Here is an 11,382-nt window from a genome sequence, read left to right on the forward strand (position 1 = left end):
GCAGAGTATTGTACAATTTGATCTACACAAGATTCTTTTCTGTCATGGAATTTCAAAATCAGACAACAGGTAGTGGTTATATACTAGTAGTCCAAGGGGCCTGTTACCCCCTGTATGGTAGTTGCAAGTTATTCTTTTTACCTAGCTTTTCTTTTATGTTGGCTTATTTGTTGGTTTGTTACTAGGATGACTTGAAAATTCTGAAATCTGGTTGATTGATGTGGATAGCCCTTATTCGTAGTTACAAATAATAAATCTATGCAGAGATCTTGATTTGCGTTGAGATTATTTGTACTTTAATTACAATTACCAATTAATTAATTACCATTGTCTTTATAGCATTCTAAAGAGTACGAGTCTATCTTAACACTAAATTTACCTCAGTACAGAATGACGACTTTCATGCATGTGCACTTTTACACATAACCGGCAAAGGTTCATAGTGAACCGGCCTGTACCTTACCTTTACATGCCGGTTGCAAAATTTACAACGACCTGTCCTTGGTGCTGAATGCCATCCCTATACAGAAAACATCATCAACGCTGATATACTGCGCTTGCTTCACATCTGCGTACACCACAGTTGCAGACGAAAGTAAACGCTTGATTTTGTAGATCAGTTCCAGTTGAAAAATTACCATTTTTTGACGCTGTAGGTACGGTCCAATTGCTATACAGTAGAAGCAGTTTAATTGCACTACCCATTTGCCATCACATTTGTGCAATTATCTGGATGGTGCAACAAAGCTAATTATTTAGCTGGGCCGTATCACTACGGGACTTTGGGTTTTCTTGCAATTAACAGAAGTGTGCAATTATCCGTTGTGCAATTAACTGACTTCTACTGTTTAAGGAAATGAGCCATGCTAACAACCCAAATTAACGAACATGCATTCAGAATGGCTTACAGAGAGAACATGATGAATAGACGAGGACGAAAAAGAAATACGCCATTAAGAAAAGTCTGTCCTGTTGCACCAACAACGAGCACAAAGTCATCCTTCTTAGGAATCATTGATAGATTATGACCTTTGTTGTACATTTTGCCCAATCGAGCTAAGTACAGGTCACAACAAAGACAAAACATACACATGATAGGGCATACTAAGGGCATGCTATTTTAGTATATAACATATTATAATCATGAGACCTGCGAATCTCAGCCTTCTTTCCCGTAATGGCGGTAGATCTGTGGACTCCCAAACATGGTCATGCAAGCAGAGGTAGACCACGCAAAACATATGTACATCAAATATGTGACGACTCTGGCTGCTCGACTGAAGAACTGCCCAAGGCTACGGAGGATAGGGAAGGATGGAGGAAGAGAGTCATGGCCATCCGTGCAACCAGCACGCCCGATGATGATGATGATGATAATCATGATGTACATGTATATAATGTAGAAAAAGACCAAATATTTGAAGTCACACAATTAATAAGTAGCTTGCTTAAGGTGCACTCTCATTGCCATTGGGGCACGCTTGCGGCATTACGGGGTTTGTTCACTGCGGCACGCCGATTTGTCTTGCACTCTCACTGATGTGCGGCACTGTTGTGTTTCTAGGCTAAATGAATATGTTAATGTAAATCGCAGCGTTGTCAATTTATGAAAAATCACTGCAAATGATAAAAATGCCCCAAAATGAGATTCATAATGATAGGATTTCCCTTATGATAATGAATTATATGTTACATATGCTATCAATAATCTTGAAAGACTTTTACAGTAAAAGAAGCGACCCAAATGAGCGGACACAAACCATATACAAGCAGATTTGACTCTATCGATTATATTTATTTTGCACGATGTATGTCATTTGATGTATGTTTTTAGGTTTATTCAACAATTTTCAAATTCATAATATGAAAATGCTTGATATTTCTCACTTTTTGTGTGACAGGAAGAGTGACGGAGAGTTTCATTGTCGGCGGGTGGCGACACTGACGGGGCGCTGTTGGGGCATTTTGCCACTTGTTTTATTTTCTAACTTTCAAAAAATCGTCGTGCTTGCAACCGGCACCTCTAGGTTCTCTTAAGGCACCTCTGGGTTTCGTGGGGGCACCTCTAGGTTTCGTGAAGGTACATACATATGCGTTTAATATTGAACACCGCAGCGCCGCAAGCGTGCCCCAAGTGCAGCGAGAGTGCACCTTAATAAATGGCGTTTGCTTATAAACGGCGTTTTGCTAGTGGGCATATGGATGAACTTAGCCAAAGTTAACGGTCTTTTGTGAAAACTAGAGGCATTGTTCTTGGCGCGCGTACACGTGTGTGTGTGTTTTTTCCGGATATCTGTTGTCAGCATAACGTAAGAACCTGTGGATTCATCATATGTAATGACATGGTATGTGGGCTGGTGTTGGGAAGACAAAGGTCAAAGTCGACAATGTGTCCCCTGGTGCGTGACCTTGTTGTACGTGCTGGGGAGAACTACAAGTGACCTCTGACCCAGCCTGATGTAAACGCCTCCGCTGATTGGCTGTCTCTCGAATGACGGTAAGGCGCAGCAGCACCCATATTTGTCTCCATGTTTGACACTATTTGCTCCACTCCAACACTCACTGAGAGGCAAAGTTTAACACTTTATTTAAGTTTCTAACTCGTGCAACGACTTAACGACAGTACGCCTATACTATCGCTCTTCTAACTTGTACCATAGCAGAAATTTTCTTTAAACACAAGAACTCGTTGACCTTGTGTCCTCTTGACTTGCCGATATTTTGCTAGATCGACTATATGTACGATATTTGCACAAAATATTAACATTAGTTTTCCCTGCTTCAAGAGAGGCTGTCTGTCAGTTTGAAGTTTGAGCTCACTTATAAAGCGGAAATTATAAGTATATAAGAGGCTGATATTCCATGAGCAACAAACAAATGCTATACAGATATAATTTTTCTTTTCCCCTTTATTGAAAAATAATAAAACAAATAGTAGATTTGTAGAATACTAAGGAACTAAGACTAGAATTTTTTTACGATCTACAACTATTGTACGTGGAGTGACGAAAAGTGATCTAGTGTCTCTCTGGAAGAATTACCTGGGCAATAGCCCGCTTATTGCAAGGGTACAATCCGCCTATTCAAATGGGTATCAGTACAGTGCATTTTTCACAAGGATAATAGCACAGTCAAGTTATCATATGGGTAATAGTACAATTCTTCTATCATGTGGGTAAAAGTGCAGTCCACGTATTACACGAGTAAAAGTTGTATACATAAGAGACTTTGAGACTTTATTTTAAAATCCATTAGAGACGCGCCCAAGGGCACGCCATTAATCTTATGATATATTCATATAATATACAACATCAAACTAACACATAGCTTTGGCTACAGGACTGGTTTGCTACACAATGAGATGGTCTTTCTAATCTTCGGCACACGTAAGAAATCGACAGCTAAAAGAAAAAGACACTCCATGTAAGGTAAATAGGAGGAGATACTTTGCAGTAAACGGACAAGCCACAATGCCCGTTATAATTAGAGTCAGGTGGATGCTACGCTTTACAATGAGCTACAATATAAACATAAACAAACACGGAAAACTATTTCCGCAGCACACCATAGTGTAGCGAACAGCTGTTACGAAGAGTCAACCACCCTGCGTGTCGTCCTGGCCAACAATAGGACCTTGGACTGACACACTAGTGTTTTTTTAAACCACACCATGCTTGTATCATGGAGGATCTCCAAATCAATGTGGTGGAGAAAGATCACGATAGTATGCGTAACTTCACGTCGAATGACAATAGTTGCCACCTATGAAGATTTGGGTGAAGTACGGTACTTCGGAAAATACATGTACAATAATGATATTCTTATTGAAAAAAACCTTGCCAGAATTAAGGATAATTGCACCCAAGTAAAACAGCAGTAGACAACGTTTGTATACTTAGCAGAGAATGGTAGAATATATCAATGAATTAGAGGAGAAAGAAGCATGCTAAAAACCGTTTATGTATTAGAAGCGCGTCTATCTATCCAAGAAGTTTAATTTGAGACCAATATCTTTTGTCACAGCGAGCTGTCATCACCTCGATCCGCGCCACTCACGGGGCAACGACCGCACAGACCTTACCGATCGAGTTTCGTACCAGCCCCATGACATATCAAACATACCGTTACGTTACTATAGCATGGCGTACGTCAGTCTACCCACTACAACTTTGTATATAATCGTGCAACGTTGTACATGTACATCCCAACATGTGGTTGCTGTCGGCAAAATTAATTTCAACTTTTCTAATCAGCAAACTGTGTGCCTTGGCATGAAGACTTTATTTATAAGTATTTACTGCCTGCCTCAAATGTTTATACAACTAGGTTACACATTAATTCAACATGGCAGCGGGGTAATCCATTTTACGTTAGACGGAAACATATTACAACGATATCAAGATAGACAAAACTCCTGTAATTCCTTCTGAGATATGAACGCTAATTATGTGATGCCTATAGTGCACGTGGGAAATAAATTATAAAGTTTTACTATGTTTCCAAGATGATTTTACAGTGATGTTAACGCGATATTAACCCTCGAACAACGCAGATTATATTGAGTTGTCAATTGTTGTGGAATTCAGACAGTTTTGACTGCAAAAGAAACAATATAAAAAAAATAACATTAATCAGTTGAAGGTTGACACGTACTTATGAACCCATTTCTGCTTACGTCAGGCCCCAGACATGTGACAAAAAAGCAAAGTCCAAAACCGTTGGGTAAAGTTTGGTCAGCCTAGCCGCTCTCAAGATCCTATTGGTTGAAGATAACATTTGTAGCATGTGACTCATCTGGAAAAACCCAGAACTTGTAGATCATGATCAGCCTACAAGCTACAGATTACTGTTTCCGTGAGCAATGGAACAAGCTATTATAAGGATGTGATTTGTATCAAGGATCAAGAGAGAGTGGATAGACTACTAGTATTTCAGTTGATTTGATTTGATTTGATTTGATTTGCCGTGCTGTTGAAGTTTTCACATGTGCCAGCATGTCAGAGGGGGGAACTAACACCAAGGTAAGCCAACATGTTTGCACTTTACACTGTTGGCACAGAGCTAGCTAAAACGGGAAGACACAAACGTTTCGAATTTCAAGATAAGTACAGATACCAGAGTGGACGGTAAAGAAACGTGGTGTGTGATTGCAAAGTTTTGTGCACGACTCTGTACGTATAAGATACTTAACTGATTATTTCGGTGTAGGGCGCGTTTCTCCAGATATGTTTACACAAAGTCTACCTGTTCAAAATGGCGAAGGTGTTTGTTTAGCCGATCCCTAGTTGTTTTCAAAACTTCTCGTGGGCTTCTTTTTGATGATTTTGATGATTACGGGTACCTGTAGCTTATTACCTATATTTTACCATTTTAGTTCTGTCACAGCTCCCCCTATGTAACGTCACAGTATAACAGATAAACTGATCAAACATGGCGTTACCTTCTATTTACTTTAACATGAAGAGGTAGTAAGTACATAACCCACTGTTTATTATGTAATTGTTCCATATTGTTAAACTGTGCAAAAAAGTCCTTTTCCTGGTGCATTTTAGCACAGTCAACTTTTATAGGGTTAGTCCTAATCGTGTGCATTCCCGATAGCCTCTACGCGTGTTGCTGGAAATATCAGAAATAGGCCAAATATTCGTTTATTTGTTTATTGTTTATTGACTCCATTAGTTGTTGACAGCTTAACACTACAACATCTACTTTTCCAGGAGCAATAATTACACATAACTTGCACACACAACATATAACATGACATTCACAATATCATTAAAAAAAACGCATGTGCCTAATCAAAAATATCAAGTACCTTATGTACCATTAGCTGAGCTTCGAATGGGTTTCACTAGCTGCTGTCTAAACAACTTTGATGTACTCATAGTTTGTAACCCATGTGCTACTTGTTGGTTCCATTCGGATGTTGCTCTATATGTGAAAGATTTCTTAAGGCTTTTTGTCTTTGGTTTGCCAGTTCTAAAGTTACTCCGTGTTGTATGCCTCGTATGGTAGCTGTGCTGGTTAGATACCAGGTGTGCACGTAGAGTATACAGTACAATGATGATGGTTCCTTAGAAAGGAGTATTTTGTGAAATGTACACATGTTGCTTACATAGAGTCTTGGGGTGCGGTTAGTTCCACAAGTAAGTCTGTCTGCTTTATTTTGCATCACTTGTAAGGCGGTGATGTTCTTCTGTGTAGACAGAGAGTCAAATAGTTGTGTTTTCTGCCTATTTGGCGTGCAGGTGTTATACCCGCCTCACATTATATACGATCTTCAGGCGTATTTCGCGATCGCAGGAAGGTCGGCTGATTTTAAGATCTTAAGATGGTCTTGCGTATTTTTCGCCCAAAATCTGGTTCCCTCACATATAAGCGAGCCTCGTGCGATGGACTGTGAATAAATCTATGATAATGAACCTCCCATGACCTCTTGCACGCGGGCAAGAGAACACAAAACGTTCCTCAAAAAAGGCAAGAGGTCAATAAATGTTGCTTATTTTGTTGTCGGAATCTTTTTCACCAATCAATGGAATGCGCGGGTATAATAGAAATGACACAAGAAAGGAAAGTGTGTCACAAAGCCAGCCTACATACTGCCACAGGGGCCACAATGTTAGAATTACCCTCACATTCCCAGAAATTCAATAGTTGTAAACAATCGGAAGTCGGGTGAACGTCGCCCGAACGTCGCCCGACTAACGGGCGTTCGCCATCCGATTTGCGTTCGATGATTAATAACTATGTCTGTGCTCGCCTATCGGTCTTCAACCGTTGGATTGGCGCAAGACTATTGACCGATACCCTTGCGAGGTACGCACGATTTGCACGCACGATCTGCGACTCAGTAACGAGCTCTGCGATCTTGGAGATCTCCTGCGACTTGTCGCTTATGTTAAGAACATGTTTCGCTGCACCGCGACCGTCGTAAGACTCCTGCAAATTGCCGGCGATCCCTAATAATCGCAAGGTGATCGTGAGAACACCGGACGTCTTACTCACGAAAATGTCATTTAGAGCTCGTAAACTAGTCTTCCGATCGAATCGCGCCTAATGTGAGGCGGGTATTAGGAAAACTGAAGTCAATATTAATTTTGGGCCCCTGAAATGTGACCTTGGTATTGCAGCACTTTTTTTTATCTATTGACCTACACATGCCATGGTCTTGAATTTTTGGTGGCAGATAGCTTGTGATGCAAGGATGAAGTTGTGTATACCCCAAACAACCCCCCGCACCAGCAGTTTGCTCTGGAACCGCTTGGTCGTTATTGTCAAAATATTCCAAGGAGAATAACGGAACAAGGGAACTTTACACGGGGTGCATATTGTACAAGTTTCTACTTAGCATGATGAATGCAAAAGTGCCATCATTCTAAGGGGTAATTGATTGGACTGTCAGAATTTTGACCTGTGAAAGGTAGTTAAAGGTGTGCATAATCAAACATAGATTATGTACATTTGCAAAATCAGAATATTTATTAGAGATATAAGGTTTCCGAACTCTTGTTTGTATGCGTTTCAGTTGGAATTTGTACGTTTTCTGCCTTACATAGTGTTTCGTACCATGAAACGACGTACGGAACGCTACAAAGAGACAAACAAAATATGGCACCTCACGCAGTTAAGTTTAATACTGCATGTGGTCATGTTCATTGCACGTCTCTACAGGATGTAACCACGCAGGGTTCACTGATCGTAGCAGCACATAGCGGACAAGTACAAGTTGTGCAGCAGCTGCTGGATGCTGGAGCAGAAGTAGATAATACCGATCAGGTAAGATGTTACATGTAACACTATTTCACCTTTATTCGCGGGGTGACCTATATCCGTTATTTGCTTTAAGCACGGTATCTAGGGGCACCAAGTCGACAGACTGTCGTTCAAATTGTGATACATGTATTCTCAAATAATGCCGTTTGAAACCGCCGCGTCGACCCGATATCCCTAAATACCCTGTTAAAAAGAACAGATATAGGATATTCCATGCATAAAGGTGAACTAGCTTTACTTATGACCATTGATTTTAATGAAAACTTTGATCCAAAATCAAATCGAGTAAAAAACAATAAACATAATATTTATTGAATCGTTAATAGGATGGCCGCACAGAGCTTTATATAGCAGCGTGGAAGAACCATGTGGAAGTTGTTCAGCAGCTGCTGAAGGCTGGAGCAGAAGTGGACAAGGCGAAACAAGTAAGACGGATAAACCAATAAAATCATACACGGGCAGTCTTATATTCCGTGCATATAAATTGTATACTAATAGATTATGTATGGAAAACTGACTATTGCCAATTCAGTCATATGATGCTGTATATAAGATTTCCCTCCGCTTAGTAAAAACTAATACGGGTCACTGCGTCAGAGGGAGACAATTTTTGGTTCTCATCACATTTCATCCTCGATTCCACAAAGGACGGAACTACACCACTGTACATAGCAGCCGAGAATGGACATGTGGAAGTTGTGCAGCAGCTGCTGAAGGCTGGAGCAGATGCGGACAAGGCTAATGAGGTAAGATAGTTGGACAAGAACAATCACATTTATCATTGTTATCTGATTTTGTTCCCATGCAACAAGTAGAGCTTCCTTTGTGATATCTCACCTAATAGATCCGTTCATGTGTATAAACATAAACGTCTGCTCTCTAATAACAGAACGGATTCACACCACTGTTGGTAGCAGCCCAGGAGGGGCATGTGGAAGTTATGCAGCAGCTGCTGAAGGCTGAAGCAGAAGTGAACAAGGCTGATGAGGTAAGATAGTTGGACAAGTACAACACATGTATCATTGATATCTAATCATTTCCCCCTCAACAAGTAGAGGTTGACTTTCGACATCGCACCTGATAGACCCGTTTTTTCATGTTTATTTACACGAACTACTGTTCTCTGATTACAGGAAGGATTCACACCATTACACATGGCAGCCCAGGAGGGACATGTTGAAGTTTTGCAGCAGCTGCTGAAGGCTGGAGCAGAAGTGGACAAGGCTAAGCAGGTATGACAGTTTAAAATGAGAATACAACATTTCTTTAGACTTGCCGGTTGTACGAAATGTGCTGCTTTCGGATATTCATTCTCATCAAGTTCTATTGACTTTCAGAACGGAGCCACTCCACTGTTCATAGCAGCCCAGACGGGACATGTGGAAGTTGTGCAGCAGCTGCTGAAGGCTGGAGCAGAAGTGGACAAGGCTATGCAGGTAATATTACTGAAAAAACCTAACAATTTTTTTTTAATTTATTCATTTGCAAATCCATGCCCGTAGGCTAATTGCAATGATACAGACAGTAAAGAGAATAACAATAACACTCTAGTCAAGTACGATGTACAGTATGTTGTAAAGATACAGACAGTAAAGAGAGTAACAATAACACTCTAGTCAAGTACGATGTACAGTATGTTGTAAAGAAAATTGACTAATGCTTCTGCTAGTAATGTCTGTATGTGACATAACATATATGTTACATAAAATATTCTACAGCACTTAGTGAAAGTTGCTTCGCGCCGCTGTGTCGGAAGCGGGAAATTCAGTCATATGATGCTGTATTTAAGATTGCCCTCCGCTTAGTAAAAACTGATACGGGTCACTGCGTCAGAGGGAAACAATTGTTTATTCTCGTCACATTTCATCCTCCCACACAGGATGGAACCACTCCACTATCCATAGCAGCCCATAATGGACATGTGGAAGTTGTGCAGCAGTTGCTGGAGTTTGGAGCAGAAGTGAACAAGGCTGATGAGGTAAGATAGTAGGACAAGTACAACACATGTATCATTGATATCTAATCATTTCCCCCTCAACAAGTAGAGGTTGACTTTCGACATCGCACCTGATAGACCCGTTTTTTCATGTTTATTTACACGAACTACTGTTCTCTGATTACAGGAAGGATTCACACCATTACACATGGCAGCCCAGGAGGGACATGTTGAAGTTTTGCAGCAGCTGCTGAAGGCTGGAGCAGAAGTGGACAAGGCTAAGCAGGTATGACAGTTTAAAATGAGAATACAACATTTCTTTAGACTTGCCGGTTGTACGAAATGTGCTGCTTTCGGATATTCATTCTCATCAAGTTCTATTGACTTTCAGAACGGAGCCACTCCACTGTTCATAGCAGCCCAGACGGGACATGTGGAAGTTGTGCAGCAGCTGCTGAAGGCTGGAGCAGAAGTGGACAAGGCTATACAGGTAATATTACTGAAAAAACCTAACAATTTTTTTTTAATTTATTCATTTGCAAATCCATGCCCGTAGGCTAATTGCAATGATACAGACAGTAAAGAGAGTAACAATAACACTCTAGTCAAGTACGATGTACAGTATGTTGTAAAGAAAATTGACTAATGCTTCTGCTAGTAATGTCTGTATGTGACATATCATATATGTTACATACAATATTCTATAGCACTTAGTGAAAGTTGCTTCGCGCCGCTGTGTCGGAAGCGGGAAATTCAGTCATATGATGCTGTATTTAAGATTGCCCTCCGCTTAGTAAAAACTGATACGGGTCACTGCGTCAGAGGGAAACAATTGTTTATTCTCGTCACATTTCATCCTCCCACACAGGATGGAACCACTCCACTATCCATAGCAGCCCATAATGGACATGTGGAAGTTGTGCAGCAGTTGCTGGAGTTTGGAGCAGAAGTGAACAAGGCTGATGAGGTAAGATAGTAGGACAAGTACAACACATGTATCATTGATATCTAATCATTTCCCCCTCAACAAGTAGAGGTTGACTTTCGACATCGCACCTGATAGACCCGTTTTTTCATGTTTATTTACACGAACTACTGTTCTCTGATTACAGGAAGGATTCACACCATTACACATGGCAGCCCAGGAGGGACATGTGGAAGTTGTGCAGCAGCTGCTGAAGGCTGGAGCAGAAGTGGACAAGGCTAAGCAGGTATGACAGTTTAAAATGAGAATACAACATTTCTTTAGACTTGCCGGTTGTACGAAATGTGCTGCTTTCGGATATTCATTCTCATCAAGTTCTATTGACTTACAGGACGGAGCCACTCCACTGTTCATAGCAGCCCAGACGGGACATGTGGAAGTTGTGCAGCAGCTGCTGAAGGCTGGAGCAGAAGTGGACAAGGCTATGCAGGTAATATTACTGAAAAAACCTAACATTTTTTTTTAATTTATTCATTTGCAAATCCATGCCCGTAGGCTAATTGCAATGATACAGACAGTAAAGAGAGTAACAATAACACTCTAGTCAAGTACGATGTACAGTATGTTGTAAAGAAAATTGACTAATGTCAAAATATCATATATGTTACATAAAATATTCTATAGCACTTAGTGAAAGTTGCTTCGCGCCGCTGTGTCGGAAGCGGGAAATTCAGTCATATGATGCTGT

General features: G+C 40.6%; 1 protein-coding gene and 2 long non-coding RNA genes across 3 annotated transcripts in view; all 3 read left to right on the forward strand.

Moving 5' to 3' along the window:
- The window catches only part of LOC118418241, a 72,828-nt gene that overhangs the window by 33,331 nt on the left and 28,115 nt on the right, over window positions 1-11,382 (forward strand). The window lies entirely within an intron of this gene.
- On the forward strand, window positions 8,107-8,708 carry LOC118417206. Its single transcript, XR_004831331.1, has 3 exons — window positions 8,107-8,198; window positions 8,421-8,519; window positions 8,663-8,708. It is a non-coding gene; the product is annotated as an uncharacterized LOC118417206 (long non-coding RNA).
- On the forward strand, window positions 10,581-11,125 carry LOC118417202. The gene is made up of 3 exons (XR_004831327.1): window positions 10,581-10,676; window positions 10,822-10,920; window positions 11,026-11,125. It is a non-coding gene; the product is annotated as an uncharacterized LOC118417202 (long non-coding RNA).

Source organism: Branchiostoma floridae, chromosome 6 (assembly GCF_000003815.2).
Source record: "Branchiostoma floridae strain S238N-H82 chromosome 6, Bfl_VNyyK, whole genome shotgun sequence".
NCBI lineage: Eukaryota > Metazoa > Chordata > Leptocardii > Amphioxiformes > Branchiostomatidae > Branchiostoma > Branchiostoma floridae.